The sequence below is a fragment of the Triturus cristatus genome, chromosome 10, assembly GCF_964204655.1.
Source record: "Triturus cristatus chromosome 10, aTriCri1.1, whole genome shotgun sequence".
NCBI classification, from domain to species: Eukaryota; Metazoa; Chordata; class Amphibia; order Caudata; family Salamandridae; genus Triturus; species Triturus cristatus.
The window spans coordinates 1,124,287,868-1,124,308,383 of NC_140593.1; the positions used below are offsets into that span (position 1 = coordinate 1,124,287,868).

Genomic DNA, 20,516 nt, shown 5'->3' on the forward strand with positions numbered 1-20,516 from the left:
TAGCGGCAGAAAACTGCAGCTAAAACGGCGATAAAGGGCTTGATAATATGCTCTATGCAATTCCAATTGAAGCCCATGTTAAATGTGAAGGACGTCTAACATGGGCTTCAATTGGAATCGCACAGAGCATATTATCAAGCCCATTATTGCTGTTTTAGCGGCAGTTTTCTGTCGCTAAAGCGGCGATAATTTTATCGCCTGGCTTGATAATATGCCCCCACGTTTGTGCCTTTCACAGGAGAACTGTCTGCTTGGTTCGTTCTCTGCCTGTTCCTTTAGTCTGAACACTGTGAGCAAGGTCGATTACCAATGCCCCTTGCTGTTCTGTTATGTCAGTCCCTAGCACCTAGACAAAACATGCAAATACAGCTGCTGCTGGAAATTCGTGCTTTGATATTAGGGGGATGCATGTTTAGGAAAGACACATTTGGAGAGGGAGCTTTCCAAGTAGAAGAGCCATGCAGTTCTTATGATGTAGATATACCATCTAGGCACTAAGGTATGGGGTCTGCTGACAAAGCTCAGAGATCTTCTATTATCTAATAAAGCTTCTTCTGACCTCTCCCTTTATGATATATGACCTTGCTGCAATGCAAACTGTGTTAGGTTTGTGCATTTTACTGATGGTTGTGGTTCGTATACTGCATTTTAGAGCACGATAGTTAAAATAAACATTTTAAACTATATTCGTGTTTCAGTCAATTCTTATTGTGGACATGTACGAGAGAGTATGCGACAAGGTGTGTCTTGTTACCACGATTCCTGAGAGATCTGGGAGTGTTGTGTTCTGGGGTGTCTAATCATTTGCTTCTTCATGAGTGTGTAGGAGAGCGAGTGAGACACTATAGCTAGTCGGCCCTGAGTTCGTGGGCACTAAGGTGGTGGGAAGGCTTAGCCCCTATACACCGAGGTCCCATATTCCTGCGCATAGTTCTGTGTATGTGTAGAATCCCTGCAACATGGCGCCACCAACGTTTGGTCTGGTATTTATTCGCAAGACCCCTGAGTAGTGCTTGTGCTTGTCCACAATACCCTCTCACCAGTTACCGGAGACGTCCGTGGTGTGAGGGCTTAGCCTCTTATATTTGATATTTATAGGTTTTTCAAGCCTGGATTTTAAAAGGTTCTATATTTCTTTCTATATTGGCTCCCCTTTGCGCAACCATTCATTAGTTCCTTCTATCGCTCTTCTTATGGCGGTCGCTATTGCGGTGCCGACCGGCGCTGCGGTCACAGCTTATTAGTCTCAACATTGAGTCCCTAATGGAGGGGCTGATTTTATTTTTGTGGCTGAGGCAGATGCAGCATACCACTTCGAGGTTTTCTATTCGTGGATCTCTTTTCCTGCAGTGGATGGGAATGACAATTTGTTTCACGAATATACTGCCTCCGCAGTCGTGCAGGATTATCGCCCTTATCAATTACCTGAAGTTCCATTGGCAGCTTGGCAGCAACCATATGGTTTAATGGTACCCTTCCAAACCCTGTTTCTGTGGTCCATTTAGGTCCCTTATCAGTCGATGGGGCTGCGTGGCCCATTTTGGCTGGGTTTACTCCATATCCAAATTACCTTCATGTTCCTATCATAGAGCTAAGACAATTGCATACATCGTTGATACATATACTTAGGGCTGTGATACAGTTTATGTCATGTAATGTTCAGGTGACTCCGCCTGGAGCAGCTGCACACCCACCGGGACATAGTGGTGGTCTTGTTATTAGTCCCATCATGATTAATTCAGTGATGGGTAAACGTTCTCAGAATAGGGATGATTTTCCTTACTGGCTTGCAGAACAATTCGAGCAACTTGAAGCTGTTTTTCCACATACTAAGCCTTACTATAAGCTTACCTAAAGGACTCATTCCCAATATGCATGATTTTATATTCGCTGTGCTTTGGCACCCCCTCCATGACCGTTCTTCCGTCCGTACTTAAAAAGGTTGAAGATGAACACGGGGCTGAGGCTGCCCTGGAGTTGGGGATGAGATTGGTGGGGGTGTTCCCCATTGTTTCCGATATGATCCTTGCTAACTTCAAGGGGGAAGCAGTTAGCTTACAGGTGAGTCAGCACCTAGAGGCGATTTCTGACGTGGATAAGCAACATGAATTGCCAAAGATTATTGCGAAATTATATAAATCCTTAGGACGCAATAACCTGGGTATTAAACCTTTTACACAAACACAACAAAAGACCCAACCTGAGAAGGATGGGCGTCCAGTCTTTCCTAAAAAGACTTGGAATAGGAATCAGCGGTAGCAACAGCAGAAGCAAGGTTCGTGTGCTGTTGAGCGTAGATATGATTTGAGTGACCGCTCAAAAATTAAGTAACCAGAGAGGTTTCATGTTCCTGATCCTCGCTCTCCTCGTTCATTACAGGACTCGTCAGATTCACAGTTCAGTGGTGGAGAGCGCCAGGATCGCAGACATGGCGAGACCACTCAGCAAAGACGTGATCCGCCACGCCAGTTTGATGTAAAACTGCGCGGCTGAAGTTACCATAGTGGGCAGACACTCCATCCTTGCCTGGAGGCGAGAGCAACTGATACTTTCATCACAGTGAAAACAGCAGACACACAAGTTGCACTAGCTGATAGGCTTTAGAGATAGAACTCCAAATTGAGGGTGATATTAAACGTACAATTATGGGAATTTTTTGGGACAATGTTACCTCCTCCTATGACATTTTGTTGGCAGAGACAGATTGGCCTCCTCCATTTGTTTTGTCTTCTTCCCGAGGGGAAGATGTGCTACTCCCTAGTTTTTCTTGTTACGTCTCTGAAGAGGCTAAACAAGCTAACGCTGTGGAATGGGCTTTGGCCGTAGCACCGGCTGTGTATCGTAATCAGGTGGGCTGTAAAAAAGATTCACCGGCACATTAAATTCCTTTACGTTCTATGCCCCAGTCGCAAGCGCAATATCCGATCAGAAGTGACGCAGTTGGAATATCAGGGTGTCATTGAACCCTGTGTTTCATCCGTGAATATTCCTCTTTTTCCGATATTGAAGCCGAACGGTTCATATCATATAATTTTGGATTACAGACATTTGAATAGCCATGTTCGTACATTTGCGGTACAGAACACACAAATACAAAACAACGCTGGATATATCCAATGGTTTTTATAGTCACAATTTAGCTCCTGGTAGCAATGATTTGACCACATTTACCGCGGTCGGCAATCAGAAGCGCTTTAGGCGTTTGCCCATGGGATACAAGAACAGTCCCGGTGCTTTTGCTGCACGTGTTGTGTCTATATTACACGACATTGACCCTAATGTGTTCTCATACGTCGATAATATTTATTTGACGGATGATGAATTGATCCCGCATCTTGTGCGAGTGGATTGCATCATTCTCTCTTTTGCAGACTTGGGTTACAAATTGAATTTCGGCAAGTCACACATCGCTTGTTTGGCGGTTCTCTTTTTGGGCTATGCGCTCAATAATGAAGGTTACAGGATGGCCCGCCACTTTCTGAAGAAGTGTGCACAATTGCAACCTCTGTCTACATTGCAAAAAATTACAATCTTTGCTGGGATTTTTTTGTATTTTGGGAGGACTTACATTCTTGATTAAGCCCAGCGTATCAAACAGCTTTATGCGTTGATACAATCCTTTTTTTCTTCTGCCAGCTGGCTTCCGGAACATACCTCGATTCTTCGGTCTTTGCAGTCTGATCTGCTTGCGACCAACTTCTTGCTAACGTGATAATTCTATAAACGTGGTCATAAGAATTGTGTCAGGGACTGTAGGTTTCACTTATTTGACATTCAATGAAGGTGACATAAATCGCACTTGTACACATCGGCGGAAATGCGATTTTACACGGCTGAGAACATTTTGACTGCGGTTCCGATGGCAATTCTGAAGGAACGCTCGCTGGCGCAGGGAAAACGCATTCTTATGGTTTCGCCTGTACATACTTTAGAAGCAGTGACTAAGGCGAGTGTACCGAATTCTAAAGCTTTGCATCCCCGTTGGATACAATGGGTGAGTTCTTTGACATCGGCAGATGTCACATTTATTTTTGATCCCTCATTGCAGACACTGTAGTTCTTACAATACGAACATGTTCATCTTCCTCCATTGTCGTTGCTTCCCTTGGATCAGTACAGATGTATCATCTATACCAACGGATCTGCTCAACCAGCCATCGGATCAAAGCATGCTTATTCAGCGGCTTGCCCTATTGTGGCTGGCTCAATTGTAAATGGCGAATTTAAGTCTTCTATAGTACATACGCAGGTACTTGGAGACTGTACGACTCAACTGCCAGAGCTGCGTGCTTTAATTTTTGCTCTAGAATTCACGGATCCAGATGTGAACACTCTTGTTATGTGCAATTCTTACTACTGTGTTCAGTCTTTCAATGATAATTTATTCTTTTGGTCTCAGCATGATTATCGAGACTCTAAAGGTAGCGCAATAAAGCATAAAATGCTTTGGGTCCGAGTGGCAGAACTTAAAGAACGTTTGCCACTCACACAGGTTATGCATACTCTTAGCCATCAGCGTGTGGGGACACATGCTTTTGGTAATTCTTTGGCTAATGAGGCAGCCATATCTGCAGTAGCCACATGTTCAGTAGCAGCAGTTACTAGGTCAATGACTAAGGTTGATAATGATATTCTTGTGTCGATAGCTGCTACAAAGGGTGGGACAGACTTCCCACATGGTTTCCCTTCTAAGTATTCTTATAATTTGTCACCTGAGCAAGTCCCATTTGCTACCATACTGTCCGTTGGGGCTCGGCTGATTCCCAACAAGGACCGCAGGCTTCCTTTGATCATAGCCGTACCTTGAAGGCATGGCATCTGCACATGCCGGAGTTTCTGCAACTGTTACTATTTTACAGCAATGTTATTGGTGGCGTGGTTTATTCAAACCTGTAAGTATGGGCTGTCTTGTGATATTTGTCAACAGATTAAACAATCTACGGTTGCACGCCCACCACATACACAGCTCTACATTTCAAATCAACCGTTTGGTTGCATTTATCTTGATCACTGCGGTCCTTTGACTTCTGACACTGCATATAAACATATTTTGGTTGCAGTTGATTCGTGCACTAGATTCCTTTGGGTTTGGCCACAACGCAGTGCTGACACTCAAAATATCATTAGAGATTTGTGTGTCTTTGTCGGGACTTTTGCCTGTGGCACCTTCCAATCCGACCAAGGTCCAGCGTTTGCCTCTAAGGCATACAAGGGCGCATTGAGGTCTCTGGGGGTGCTGGTGCACTTTTCGTCTCCATACAGGCCTGAAGGCAATTCTATAGTGGAACGAATGAATCGTGACTTAAAGCAATCTTTGACAGCTAGAGTCTTAGGCTCTGGCAGGGGTTGGCTGACTCATTTGTATGGGGTTCAACGTGCACTAAATAATCTCCCAAGAAGATCTCTGGGTGGGCGGACCCCATACGAAATGGTCTAGACGTTGTGGCGGCTGCCACATCATTTGACGTAGATAACCATTCTATTATGTTGCAGGAACTACAAAATACCCGTGAGACACAGGCTAGAGATCATTCACTCTCGTCCCCTGAAGCGGCGATGCTGATTCCTGTTACTGGCTGGCTGGCTTCCTAAAGTTGGAGATCTGGTACGAGAGAAGTTGGAGAACAAAAAAGAATTTGGTCAGTGTTATCGTGCTACTGTCCCAGTTCTTGGATTGAAGGGTACCTGCACAGTAATTTTGCCTCCTTTTCCTAGTCGCAAGGAGAACAGATTTATTTCAATTGACAATGTCAAGCTACACCATACGGCCAATACTGAATAGTGTGACTCCCAGTGTTCCAAGCCGAGTTGTTTCACTGAATCTGATGGCTCAACCTTATTCGCCTAGTACCCGCGTTGTGGAGGGGGAGTTGGAAACTTCTATTGACTTTTGCCTGTTGTCCCTTCATCTTCCTCCAATGCAGGCATTGAGTATGATTCTCCCCCTATTGAGGTCCTCGTTGACGTTTCGGACAGTACTATACATCCTCTATCTGATGCTGCGCAGCCCCCAATGTTGCACTTGGAAGCAAGCGGTTATTACATGGATTGTACTAGTACGATTCATCATCTTCGTCCTTATCTCTGACAACAAAACCGATGCGTACCAGTCTTTTCATCACCTGGTTCAAAAAGACTTACCTGGTCCCACTCTGGACATACATCTGGATAGTGCTCACACTTATCTTCCTTTTCATGTGAATTGGGTTTGTGACTATGTTTTTCTTGCTCATCAACGGTCATTATTTGCCAGAACGCTATGCTGTGAAGTTGGTTGATGGAATTCTGGCTCCCCATACAACGTCTCATATCATTAAACGTGATCAAGCCCTTGTAAACATTTCAGCCTTCCCTGTTGCTGATGGCATCAGTTGGGATAAAGTTGCATTCGATATCCATGGTCCGGCGGAGGTCCTGAACATTCCATACGTGTACCGCGTTTCACTAGGAGATGTGGTATCACAGGACATACACTCAGACGACTGGGATGTTCAGGCAGTTCATTCACTGTTTTCTGATTTAAAATATTCTGCTGCTTTTGATGCTGAAGATTTGTATTTGAATTCGGCCAATTATGCAGATTTATTCTGTTAACAACATTATGGCCATCATTCCTTGCATAAAACAAACACGTTAAGACCAATTTTTAATTTTACCCAGTGGGAACGTTGTCCTATTCCTTTACAGGGTAATTCTAATGCTCTACGGAGTAAGTTTACATTCTTTTCAGGATACAATGCGTCCAATCCGGAGCCCTACTTCTATAAGTTAAAATTGTGATCTCAATCTAAATTTATGTTGACTTACACAAAATTGATTTATTCTAATTCCTTTAGGACTGATTTGGCCTTACATGGTCATGAACACTGGAAAGATACGATTGATTTGAAATCCATTTGTGGCACTAAAGATTGGCAGGTCCAAAATGCTGAAGCTCTGCATCGTGCGTGTCTGATTCTAACTCAAATTTTGTTTTTAAATGACACGGTGCAGCAGACTACTTGTTTTGATTTGGCTACAGCCCAAAAAATGTATGTTCCTTCCATTCCTTCATTGGCCGAGTACGATACGTAGCGTAAACACACCAATCATTCGGTTGATGTACTGCTTGCCCTGTTCAAAAATGGCAGTATAAATATTTTTGATGTTGACCCCTTAGGATGGTTGCTGTGGCCAACAAGTTCCAATGCATGTCAATTATGTTTTCTTAATGTAACAACAGGTTTCACACAGACTAGACCCGATCCACATTTCTCATTCAGTCACGACGTATTCAGTGGGGAAATTGTGTCAGCAATGGTTGGGACACTCCACACTGGGTGATGTCCAAGGACCTGTCAGTAGGAATTCTATACTAACCATACGAAGCGATGGCTAAGGCCTGAAGATCCAACTTTTGCAGGATGGCCAATTCCTGAAGCACACCATCCATAGGGGCTAACCATTTGCTCAGGCCCCAGCACCAAGATAAGTGTGCTAAGTTGGAATATTGCAGGCCTAAAAATGAACTAGATGACAAAGACTGGTTAGCGTTCATTAAACCAAAAACAATCTGCTGCTTCCAGGAGAATTGGGCAATGTACGGCATTATTTTGGAAGGCTTTTCTACATATTCCACTAAAGCCAAAAGGCAACAAAAGGGAGACCCAGAGGTGAACTAACCATTTAGGTTTCTACCCAATTGGGTACAGTTGATCATACATTTTCCCAAATAAGTAATAACATCCAACTGTTACTTATTTTCATTGATCTATGGGAGTTAGTTATAATGAATGTCTACTTTTTGCCAGGGCTACAGCCAGAGTTCCATAAGCAGCTTGACGTATTAGAGAAACAAGTTGGCACCCTCCGACATCACTATATGTTATCTCCACTTTCCAATTGTTCTGGGGCAAGGCAACATATCATGGTATGTTATGTTATGGATATTTTTAAATGAACAGCGGTTACCCAAGGGTGTCCTGGCGCTAGTTACCTATCCTTTCAGCAAAAGCAGCAAAGGCAGAGTTACTTATCAAAAAAACTAGTTTTCAAACCCCTCCTGAAGGCTAAAAGATCTGTGGCATTTCTAAGGTGGACAGGAAGGTCATTCCAGGCTTTGGCTGCCCCGAAGACAAAGCTTCGGCCGCCCCACGTCGCTTTTTTGTGGCTGGAACTATAACCAGCTTGGCTCCTAGAGAACGAAGATTTCTTTTAGGTATGTACCATTTAAACTGTTTTTTTTAGGTAGTCAGGTCCTGTTCCTTGGAGTGCTTTAAATACGATACAAAGAGATTTAAAACGCAATCGATTCCTCAATGGGAGCCAACGTAGGTTTTTGATTCCTTTGGAGATTGAGTCAAAATTAGGCGTGTCCTTAAGTAGCCTGGCAGCCGCATTTTTGCAGCCTTTGGAGTTTGTTCATAAAACGTTCCTGAATATTTAAATAGAGACTATTGCAATAATCCAGCCTTGATAAGACTAGTGCAGTAACCACTGTTTGCCGACTGTCAAATGGTAAAAACGGTTGTATTTATTTCACAGTTTTAAGAACATACGCTGGTGAAGAAGAGACTGCATTTCCTTGATCACCAAAATTAAGTCTATCATCTACTATTACTCCTAGGTTTTTCACTTTTTCCATGGGAATAGGGGGAGAGCCCATGGAAGACGGCCACCAGTTTGGGTTCTAGAAATTGGCGTCATTCCTGAATAGTATAACTTCCGTCTTGCCTGAATTCAACTTTAGGTAATTTTCCACCATCCAGCTGCTAACAGATTCCACACAATCCTGGAAACATTTATCTATGCCCACCCCCTGTCCTGGAAGCAGAGACACAACAATTTGGGTGTCATCCGCATAGGAGGTGAGACCAAAGCCAAACGCGCTAATGATTGGAGCCAAAGATGAGACATATACATTGAACAATGTAGGGCTCAGCGATGAACCTTGCGGGACTCCACAGGGTAAAGCAAAAGGTTTTGAATGGTAATCACACAGAGATACAATTTGTACTCTATCTGTTAAGAAAGATTGTAGGAATTTCCATGCTTTCTCCTGGATCCCACATGCCCTTAAACGGTCCATCAAAAGATCATGATGGACCATATCAAAGGCCGCAGAGAGATCCAGTAGGATCAAGGCGGCCTTCCCACCTTGAGCCACAGCCTTCCTAATCTCATCAGTGGCCTTGATGAGGGCTGACTCCGTACTATGTCCCTCTCTAAAGCCATATTGAGTAGGATCCAAGGCTTGGGTCTCTCGGAGAAAGGCACCAACTTGTACATTTCTTGCTTTTTCTATCATTTTAGCAGGTAAAGGGAGCCGCAAAATTGGATGAAAGCTGTTTGAGTCCTTGGGGTCCAGGCTGGGCTTTTCTAGAAGGGGTAAAATCGAAGCCACCTTCCAGAGTTTAGGAAAATATCCTGTTTCGATCATAGCATTAAAAATAGGCACCAGTGCAAGGGTCACTGGTTCCACGGCTAATATGGCCACTACGACTGGGCATGTGTCATAAAGTGACCCTGAATTTACTGCCATGAACATGTTACGAGTATTGTCCATAGATAGTGGCTCAAACTTGTCAAGAATATGGGGGGGGGCGCATTAAATTAAAGAGCTTATGTTCCTCTTTAACCGTGGCCCTCCCAGCTGCACTTGGACCATTCAACGCTGAAAAAATGGCCTCCACTTTGTTCAGGAAGAATTTGGCAATATCATTGCAAACTTCCTGACTCGACTGAACTTTAGCTGGGTGTGGTGATGCCAAGCTAGAAACTTTTCTAAAAAGTTCTTTTGCTGAATCAATTTGGTTAGCGTAGAACTTTTGTTTGGCAGTAAACAGGAGTTGTTTGTAACTCAAAAGGCTATTTTTATAAACCTTCTTCTTTGTTTCCTTATATTCTTTCCTCCATCCCCGCTCAAGACGCCTACACTTGAGTTTTTCATATCTCAGTTCTTCCGTGAACCGCGGAGGGGAGTGCTCTTTTGGGAAAGATTGTTTTAACTGGAGCTAGTTTACCGCAAGCTCCCTCCAACCATTTGGTATATGCAATGGTCCCTTCCTCCAACCCCACAAACATTTAGTCTGCGGTCGATGTAAGGAGTTTTTGAAGAACATTCCCGTCCACTTTATTCCAAACACTAAATTCTATCTGCCTCTTGATGCGTGCCCCACTCACGCGCTGGTCCCCAAGGGCTATCTCAAATTGAATAGCAGCATGGTCTGTCCAGACAAGAGGCAGTACCCCGGTAAACTGGAGACCTGGGTGGTTCGTGAAAATACCGTCCAGGGTATGTCCCACCACATGAATTGGACCAATAACATGCTGCTGGAGGGCCGCGCTCTTCATCATATCGATGAGGATCGCTGTGTCCTGTTCAGAGGGAGCCTCCAGGTGATAATTGAAATCCCCCATGATGGTGTAAGCATCTTTGCAAATGCTATCTTCTTGCCAATTATCAATGGACTAAGTATTAAAGGTGTTTCTAGCTCCTGGTGGTCTATATAATAAGATGCCTTTAAAGGTATGGTGATGGGATAGGGTAAGATTAAAGGACAAAGCTTCACAGGTTAAGTTTGAGGCAGAACGAAAAAACGCCTTCATTGAGCTGGTGTAAATGACTGCCAGTCCCCCCCTTTCCTATGAGGCCTATTCAGAATATGACATAAGAACGAGGGAGGACACGGTATGTGGGGACTTTAATACCAAATCTGATATCACAATGGTCAACTTAGACGCTTTACATAATTCTGAAATCTGCAGTCCCACTTATACATCAACTTTGTCTATTTGCAGTTCAAAGAGAGGCATCTCCTTAAGATCCTATATGCATAAAAATGATTTCACCCTCTAAATGGCTCTTTGCCCTCGGATTCACCCGCGTAGTACACATTCCATTCAGGGGCATGTGCGAGCCTGATAGAATGCATATTAGTCAACCTGGAAGCATGGCAGTTGGTTGACGATCTTGAAATAGAATAAGAATTGAGAGCAACCATGATCTGCTGATAGCATTCCTAAGGGTCCCAATTAGGGTCATTCATGTCCAACAGTACCTATTGTCAAAAACTAAGGAAAGGGGCATTACAATAAGCAGCAAATAGGTTGTCCGTAGCCTGGCGGCAGCCTAGTAGACCCTGCAATGGATTTGCTCATGCCTTATGTCTCCAGCAACATAAGATCAAAAAATATCTGGTGAAAAGTGATCCCTACAATCAAGAGACAATTCCAAGGTTTGAAACCGTAATTAAATTATCTTGGTGGGCAAGCACTCTGCCACTTACTCTAGGATGCAAATACACTGATGATAGTAACCACATATATATTTAATTATTGTATGATGGAACCCCGCATGCATATATCATGCATGCCTTTACAACGCAGTGTCTACCTCGACTGCGACGTTACCACGCATTCCTTTACCACGCAAGTTGTTACATAGGCTTGCCTTAGGTGGGCGCTTAACTTTGGAATAGTATAATTTACTATCCCAACTCCAGTCTACACCACAGCAAGGAAGGTGTTGGACTTAAAATCCAACACAGTCCAACAAAGTGCTTCCTAAAGCAAGTCATTGTAAAGACTTGAGTGGTAAAGGAACGCGCGGTAATGTCGCAGTTGGGGTAGTGACTGCGTTGTAAAGGCACATCATGGTAAAGACTACGTGGTAAGAAAAAAGTTACTTACCTGTAACTACAGTTATCCAGTATTGGTATCTTTCATAGATTCACCTGCCTGAATCATTCCCCGTCGTCGTAGTGGGAGTCCCACAGTACATAAATAACAAAGTAGTAAGAAGTAAATAGTACCTTTCCATAGGCTATTATGGTAGCAACCATGTACTCTATAGCCTATTAGCCTCCTTTTACAAAAAGGACCAAACTGAAAACTCAGCCAATAAGCACCCAGCACCCTCTAGAACCTTCCCAGGAGAGGCTGAGTCCCTCAGATTTTCCAGTACGTGTATAGTTAGTACTGTATCCTAGAGGTGCCTCTCCAGGGAGGAGGGTGGGTTGCATGTGAATCTATGAAAGATACCAATACTGGATAACTATAGTTATATATATATAAGTCTATATATATATGTAAACTTAAGCATAAATATGCATAAAATGCAGACTTGCGTATGGTCGTCAGAAAACAGCACTTTTGGGTATGGTGGGTAGTGCTATCACAATTGTATATGCAACAGTAATCCACAGAGAAAAGAACTGAACATAAAACAGTGCATAGAATACTTGCAGCATTAACAAGCACAGTAGTAAAAACCATCATGTATCGATATATTTAAAAGACATATATTGTAATCAAGCCTCTTTTAAAGGAGGCTTACCTTAGGAAAACAAGTTCCTTAACACCTCCTGTCCCACAGAAGCGTCAGCACGTTGTGATGACTCCAGGCAATAATGCTGCGCAAACGTGTGCGTCGTCTTCCACGTAGCAGCTCTACAGATTTTTTCAAGTGGCACTCCGGCAGATAGGGCAGTCAATGCTGAAACTGCTCTAGTGGAGTGCGCTCTCACAGTTCTTGTTAAAGGCTTGCCAGCCTTATCATGGCAAAATTGAATTGCACACGCTATCCATCTGGATATAGTAGCTTTAGAGAGTGCAGTGCATTGACAGTTCTGACCATAAGCTATGAATAGCTGATTAGATTTCCTTATGCCTTTAGTTCTTTGCAAATAAAATTTAAGGCATCTTTTGAGGTCTAGAGTGTGCAATGCTCTTTCCGCAGGCGTGATGGGGTTAGGGAAGAATGTCTTCAGAAGGACTGGCTCATTCAAGTGGAATTGCGTAGGGACTTTAGGGATGAACTTGGGGTTTGTCCTCAGAATGACCATTTGATCCGTGAATCGCAAGAACGGATGAGATATGGTGAAGGCCTGTATTTCACTAACCCTTCTTGTTGAAGTAAGTGCTAGGAGAAGTGCAACCTTCCATGTCAAGTAATTTAATTCTGCCTTGTGAATGGGCTCGAATGGTGGTTTTAGCAACTGAGACAACACCACATTAAGCTGTCATTCCGGAGGTGGAGTCTTGATGGGTGGAAAAACTCGAAATAGACCTTTCATAATTTGCTTAATGACCCTTGATGACCATAAAGGTGGAGAATGAGGCGATCGTCTGTATCTTGATATGGCAGCCAGGTGAACTCGTACTGACGAGTGTGCAAGACCAGACTTTGCTAGGGAAAGAAAATAAGGTAGGATCTCATCCGGAGCAGAAAGAAATAGATCAATATTCTTGCATTTGCACCATACACAGAAGCGTTTCCATTTAAGCTTGTAAGTCTTATTGGTGCTTTCAGCTCTAGATTTGCTAATAATGTCAATATTCAGGAGCCATGCATGCAGTTGCGGAGAAGCTGGCTCCGGGTGACGCACTTGGCCCTTGTTCTTTGTCAACAGTGTTGGTGTCGGCAACAGACGGAGGGGCTGCGATTCCGACAGAAGGAGGAGTTCCGTGTACCAGTGCTGCCTGGGCCACCTGGGGGCTATCAGGAGAATGCGGCAACGCTCCCATTTCATCTTCGTGAGGACCCTGGGTATCAGGGGAATGGGGGGAAAAGTGCATGCATAGATCCCTGACCAGCGCATCAAAAGACATTCCCGAGAGTTTGGGAGAGGGAATCTGCTTGCGAAGAACTGGCATTTTGAGTTGAGCTGGGTCGCAAATAGGTCTAGCGCTGGTTTCCCCAGATTGCAAATATCTCAACCAGTTGTGCTAGCTCCAGCTCCCATTCGTGACAGCTGTCGCTCGTTCTGCTCAAGGTATCTGCCAAGGTATTCTGAAGGCCCGGGACATGTTCTGCTGTCAGGGAGATGTGATGGAGCGTCGCTTGACGGTAGGATTGCTATTGATATCCTTGGCAGTATTGCGGCTGATAGGTCTGATATGACGGCAGCTCCAGCTAACTGCCTGAAATCAGTTGTGGCAATGTCCATAGCAATATCTATAATTTCAGACGCTGCTCTCTCTCCTTCAGTGAGTAGTTTAATAAATTCTTCCATGCTATCTTCCGGGACCTTCATTGAGCCAATGTCGGACCATATTTGCCTGCCATAACGGGCTAAAATGTCCAAAGCGTTAGCCGCCCTAACAGAGACTGCCACCATTGAAAATAATCTTTACCCGATTGAATCAAAGCGTCGACCTTCCTTGTCTGGTGGAGAAAGCATAGGTGTAGATGGATTTTTTGATCGTCTCTGAGCTGCCTGAGAGATCACCCAGCCAGGTTTAGGGTGACTCGTAAGACACACAGGAGAGCCCTCCGGTGCTCTATATTGTTAGCCAGCCTTGGCAGCACAGGAACCACAGAAGCTGGTTTCATGACTTGAATTCCTTCTTGCAAGATATGGTCAATATTGGGTATGGACCTGACAGCTTTCCTCGCCTGATCCTTAAAATCATAAAGGAAACAATCCAAGTGATGCACAACCGTTGGCAGATGAAACTGGTTAGCTGCTCTGTCCATGATATTATGGAATCCTCCGATATCCTCAGGAGGTGAGTTCAAAGGATGATAAGGCGGTGGGGATGGAGTTGGCACTATGTAGTCATCCCACTCATCCGCTGGTGGAGAAGGGTCCGGTATCTCACTTTCTTCCTGATCCTCCTCAGACGTAGTAGGGTTTTCCCTGGGAGGAAGTTGAGCCATAGGACATGGTGCCATTCTAGGAGTGACCAGAGGTGGAGGCAGCGGTGTTTGTGGAACTTCCTGCGGTGGTGGAGGAGGAATGACAACAACAAAATCCTCTTGAGGAGGAAACCTTTTATAGTCTGCCAACATATTCTGAAGGTCCAGAAATAACGCCGGAGGAAATTGCGCAAGCTGATCAAAATATTGTTGGTACTGAACAGGAGGGGCAGGATAATGCCGGTAATACTGTTCATCATCGTCATATTAATCGTCCTCCTCCTGATATTTAACGTTTAGTTTAGAAGGACTACGTGCGGCTCAAAACTGGCCCTTGTCTTTATCAGAATCCTCAACATCCAAAAGATGGCTGGGAGGTAGTGGAGACATTTTTGGTGTCCTGAATTGAGCTCGCGCAGGCTGCTGGAACTGTGTTGATGGACCTGCATAATAAACTGGATTTTTCATTGTCGACGGAGAAATTCTCATTGTCGACGGGGCTGTCGATGGGAAACCAGTAATAGTCGACGACACTGTCACAGCCGGTGGGATTGTCATTGTTGGAACATCTCCAGTCGACAACGGCATCGTCGTCGATAGTAGCATTGCCTTCGCCGACGATGATGTCGTCGTCAACAGTCCCGTTGTCGACGGTGGTGTCATCGTCGATGTCTTCGTCGTCCATAGCTTCACTGACAAGTTCGTCGACGATTTGGTCTTAACTCTCGTCGACAGTGCAGACGTCGACGACAAAGGTAGCGTCGACGGTATAGAACCTCTTGAACTCGCCGTCGATGTGGTAAACACCGTCGACGATCTTGACGACGAAAGAGTCATAGTAGTCGTAGTTGAAGTGGAAACAGGCGTCGATGGTGAACCTGAGCCAGAAGAAGACTTGTGGACTGTTTTACCTTTAGAATGGCTAGAAGACTCTGGTCTTTCCTTTGACGTTCCTGTAGTCTGAGGGGATCCAACCTTTGAGGAGACCTTGGGCTGCTTCTCCGTTTTAAGAGATTCTTTGGCCACATGAGAGACTTTAGATTTTTTCTTTCTCTCTTCAGGCTGACCCTCAAGCGACCTGGGCCTCTTGTGTGACATAGAGGACGTGTCGCTGTCCACATCAGAAGAGGCAGACTGCTTCTTTTTTAGCCATAGTAGAAGCCTTCTTTCTCGATCCCTCAAGGTCTTTGTTGAGAAGGTGCGGCAAATCTTGCATTGCTTTGTCTCATGGCTGGGATAGAGATAATAAATACAATCTTTGTGTGCATCGCCAACATGCACCTTCTTCTTCCCACAGGATTTACAGGCTCTAAATAACCCTTTCTTATCAGACATTCTTCTTAAAGAAATCTAAAAGAGACTTATTTGAGAATATGAAGAAAACTGAGCAGAGCTCAGGGAGGCTCCCTTACACAACGAAGTGCGATGAAAATCTAAGGGACTCAGCCTCTCTTGGGAAGATTCTAGAGGGTGCTGGGTGCGGACTGGCTGAGTTTTCAGTTTGGTCCTTTTTGTAAAAGGAGGCTAATAGGCTATAGTGTACATGGTTGCTACCATAATAGCCTATGGAAAGGTACTATTTACTTCTTGCTACTTTGTTATTTATGTAACGTGGGTATCCCACTACGACGACGGGGAATGATTCAGGTGATTCAGGCATGTGAATCTATGAAAGATACCCCAATACTAGATAGAGGATGTTTGCCATATTGAATGGTTTGATTCAGAATGCAGTAAGCTAAAACTATCTCGTTTCTTGGCACTAAAAGCAAGGCACACAACTTCAGATGGGAAAACCCGCTTAAAAACATTAAGACATAAGTGCAACCGTCTTGTTAAATGTAAAAAAATTTCAAATGCATGTAAAAGCCTGGCAAGCACTTATGGAAGCACTTAAGAGTAAAAATACCAGGCGCTTTTGGGAGCTAGTCAGATGGGGATCGCAAGGTATGACACAAAATGTAGAAACCAGCATTGGGCCTGCCTTCTGGTTTAAGCATTTTTCATCATTTCCATACAGTTCCACCAGCCACAAAAAATCTATCACTGTGAGGAGTGTAGCGAGGTTTGGCAGTCTGGTAGGCGAGGAATACAGCCAAGAAGAGACTTTATGGCCTCCTCTAATTGACTCACCAGGAAGTGTTCTACAGGGTAATTAATTATCTGAAGGCAAAGTGCTTGTATCAATCCTCAGTCAGAAGCAAAATAGGTCCCCAGGCCCGATGGGGTACCAGCAGACTTGTTTAGATCGGATCTTACTACTTGGGTATCCATTTTAACTAGCCTCTACTGCTGCCTAGCACCAGGGAACGGTAATGGCATCATGGAAAACTGCCATAATTATTCCTCTTCAAAAGAAAGGCCCACGGAATGATACCGCCAATTATCAACGATTTCTCTGCTCGATGCCGTAGGGAAAATCTGCGTAAAACCTTTACACACGCCTAGACAATTGGATATGTGATAATGGGATCATTAACAATTCACAGGCAGGCAGACTTAAGAAAAGGGCAAGGAACAATTAATAAGGCAATGCGTATATTTAATATCGGCCTGAAATACGCTTGTATTAAAAAATCTGAATTTTATTTGATGCTTATCGATCTGAAAATGGCCTTCGATACAATAAACCGCGAGTTGCTCTGGCAGACAGTATTATCCTTGGGTTACCCTGGAAAACTGGTATCGTCAATTAAAGTCCTCTACAATAATAATACGTCTTCATTCAGTTACAGCTTGAGAGGAGAAGTAACTGATAGCTTTGACATCAATGTAGGGGTCAGGTAGCCTTGTTTAATAATTTTAATTAATAATGTCGCTAGTCATCTGAAGAACCTAAATCTCGATAGGTCTGTTTGTGGGGGCCAAAAAGGGCAATTTTGATTTCTGCGACAATGCTGTGCTTCTGTCATGTACTGAGTTAGCCATGCATAAACTCCTGAAGGCATTTGAATGTTTTTGCGATGCAAAAGAAGCTGCAGATTAACACCTCAAAAACAAAATACATGATCTTAAAGAGCAGTACTACACTGAGGATTTCCTTTAAAATCTATGGAATTCCTCTATTGTATGGAACACTATGACTATACTGGAGTGAGGTTTGATTCAAAACTGATTTAGCCGGTCCACTTATCAAAAAGCGAGGCCATGCTGAGCCAAAATGCAGGTGGAGTCCTCAGTTTTGCCACAAGCCAGGGCCTCAATTGAATGTCCCTGCCCTTGAGGCATACCGAATGCAAGCCCTTGCAGCAGGGCTTAATGGAGCAGAGCTATGAGACTACAAAAAGTCTAAGGGGCTTATTTACAAGCCTCATGGGCTACTTTTGCGTTATTTTTAACATTGGAAAAGTGACGTACGGGTGGCGCAAGGGGCTTGTAAATAAGCTCCTAAGGGTTTGGTAAAGGCAGAAAATAATTTTCTATGTCAACTACTTCTTCCTAGCCCAGGGACCCCAATGAATGCTTTGATGCATGAGCTGGGCTTTACGTCTGTTGAGAATTATGTAGCACTACGTCCCTTGCAATACTGCGTAAGAATGTGGACGATACCCAAGTTGAGGATTTACTTGGATAACATGTAGGAAGTCTGGCCGCAAGGTAAGTTAGCAAAATTACCCTGGTATAATCATGTGACAACCACTTTGATAGCCATCAGCTTCCCAGAATGTTCATACAAGCCAGTAAGGATGACCGTAGAAAGTAGCCAGATAGTAAATGATACGTTTTGTCTTTATATGCTCAATAAACTGAAAGGGAAAAAGGTAGCCCTGCTTCAGATCCTCAAACCCATTCCAACTTTTAAACCATATCTGGACATACTCTACCCAGGTTTTAAAAGATCTTTATATATTAGATTTAGATTATGCACCCTACCGGTGAAACTGTACACTAGTACCTGGAAAAAAGGAGGAAGTAGTTCACCTATCTTTGGTTGCAAGCTTGAGAGGGGTAGAATCTGTTGAGGGCTTTATGTTGTTCGGCTCCTTTTCTTTTTGGCCCGCTTTTAGGCCCAGAAGAGACTACTTCTGACCACTCTACATTACTCATGGTATACAACTCAGTAAGGAGGCTTTGACTTTATGTATGCGTACAGATTCTGAATTAATCCTCAAACAGGTTTCTTTACATATCTACTGGCGACCAGAACCTATTTTCCATAGGAAATCCGCAACATTCTATTCCCAATAACTTTGGCTCCGGTCGTCAAGCGGGGGCCGAGAAAAAAGGGGGGTCCCAAAACGTGTTTTCCCCATGCAGTTTTCCATAGGAACCTTTAGTCGCAGCTACAGCCCGAACTGCTGAACGGAATTACACCAAATTTGGCAAAAAGGTAGCCGTTGGTTCAGAGTCGTGCCTTTTGGTTAAATGGTGTAAAACCGTTCAGTAGTTCCTGAGAGAATCAAAGTAAAATCACATATATATCTATGGGCGCGGTGGATCCGCGCGCCCTGAGCGCACCTTGCGTTCACCCCCCGATCACAAGCTGCATGTTAATTGGTGGTCAACTTGCTGTCAACACTCCAAACCAGGAAGTGTTGGCAGCCATTTTGTGCCTCAGTAGAACCGAGGCACAAGAAATCCTTGAAAAAAGTGCCCAAAACGCAAAAAGGGGGCAGGGTAGAAGCACCCTGATCCTCTAGACCCCCAGGGCCCCAAACATTTTTTCTTTTTAAAAACGGGAAGGTGCGCGCAGGGTGCGCTTATCCTGCCGATTAAAAAAAACAAAACAAAAGCGTGGGCTCCCGTGTTTTGTTGGTAATTAGCCCCCGGGGGGGCCAAGTCCCGGGGGCAATATTATTATGTGAATGGGGGGCCCAGAGGGGCTCACCAGCCCCGGGGACCGCCACCCCCCGGGGCTTCAATATTCATGGGTGGAGGGGGCTCAAAGGCCCCCCCAAGCCCCGGGAACCACCACGCCCGGGGCTTCTTTAGATTATATGGGGGGGCTTCACGGACCCCCGCAGCCCCGGGGACCACCAACCCCTGGGGCTTTTCACGCGCAAGCGCATGAGCGTAAAGTAATACGTGAGTCGCGTACCGGTCGCATAGCGATTGCGCACGAACATACGCACCCATCGCACATCCTACGCGGATCCTACACAACAATCCTAAAATGAAAGGTACGCTTTGGGTGCGCGACTCCCCCCAAAAAATTAAAAAACAATAAAGAAAATAATATAAATATATTTAAAAAAATATAAAACAAAAAACATTTTTTTTAATATTTAAAAAACATTTATATTAAAACTATACAATGTAATTTAAAAAATAAAATATGTAAAAATAAATAGTGAAAAAAATGTAGAAAATCAGTATCAATAAAATAAATATAACTATTATTACATTTAAAAATTGTCATTTAAGAAATCTTTGAAATTCACTGAAAAAACCATAGGTTTCAGACATGTTATAGTTAGCAATTACCATTTAAAAAACCTTAGAAATTCACTGAAAAAAACCACTGAAATTCCTCCGTTATAGTTAGTTCTACTAACTATAACTCGCGCGCCCGCAATTCACTACTGATGATGTCACATATTACATCATTGATGACATGGTCAGTGACATCACTGATGACATCACTGATGACATCTCAAATGACTGATGTATATACCGGGTGTAGTGTACCGGTTATTTAACATTTTCCCTGACCCCTGCAATCAGGAGCACTCGCATTTTAGTAGCATTGAGCTCCTAAACATTTGTGTTTGGATGATATTTTAAAGGGTTGTAATTGTGGTTTTTTTTATAATTAGATGGCACTTTGGCTGGTTTGTTTAAATAAAAAAATAGGGATTTCTGAATACTGGGTGCACCTTATCGGTAATCTAAAAGTTTCCCCAACCTCTACAATTAGAAGCATTTGCATTTTAACAACATTGATTCTCAAAATATT

At 43.8% G+C, this 20,516-nt stretch overlaps 1 protein-coding gene across 1 annotated transcript in view; it reads right to left on the minus strand.

Moving 5' to 3' along the window:
- MEIOB (meiosis specific with OB-fold) overlaps positions 1-20,516 on the minus strand; it is an 877,351-nt gene that overhangs the window by 664,896 nt on the left and 191,939 nt on the right. The window lies entirely within an intron of this gene.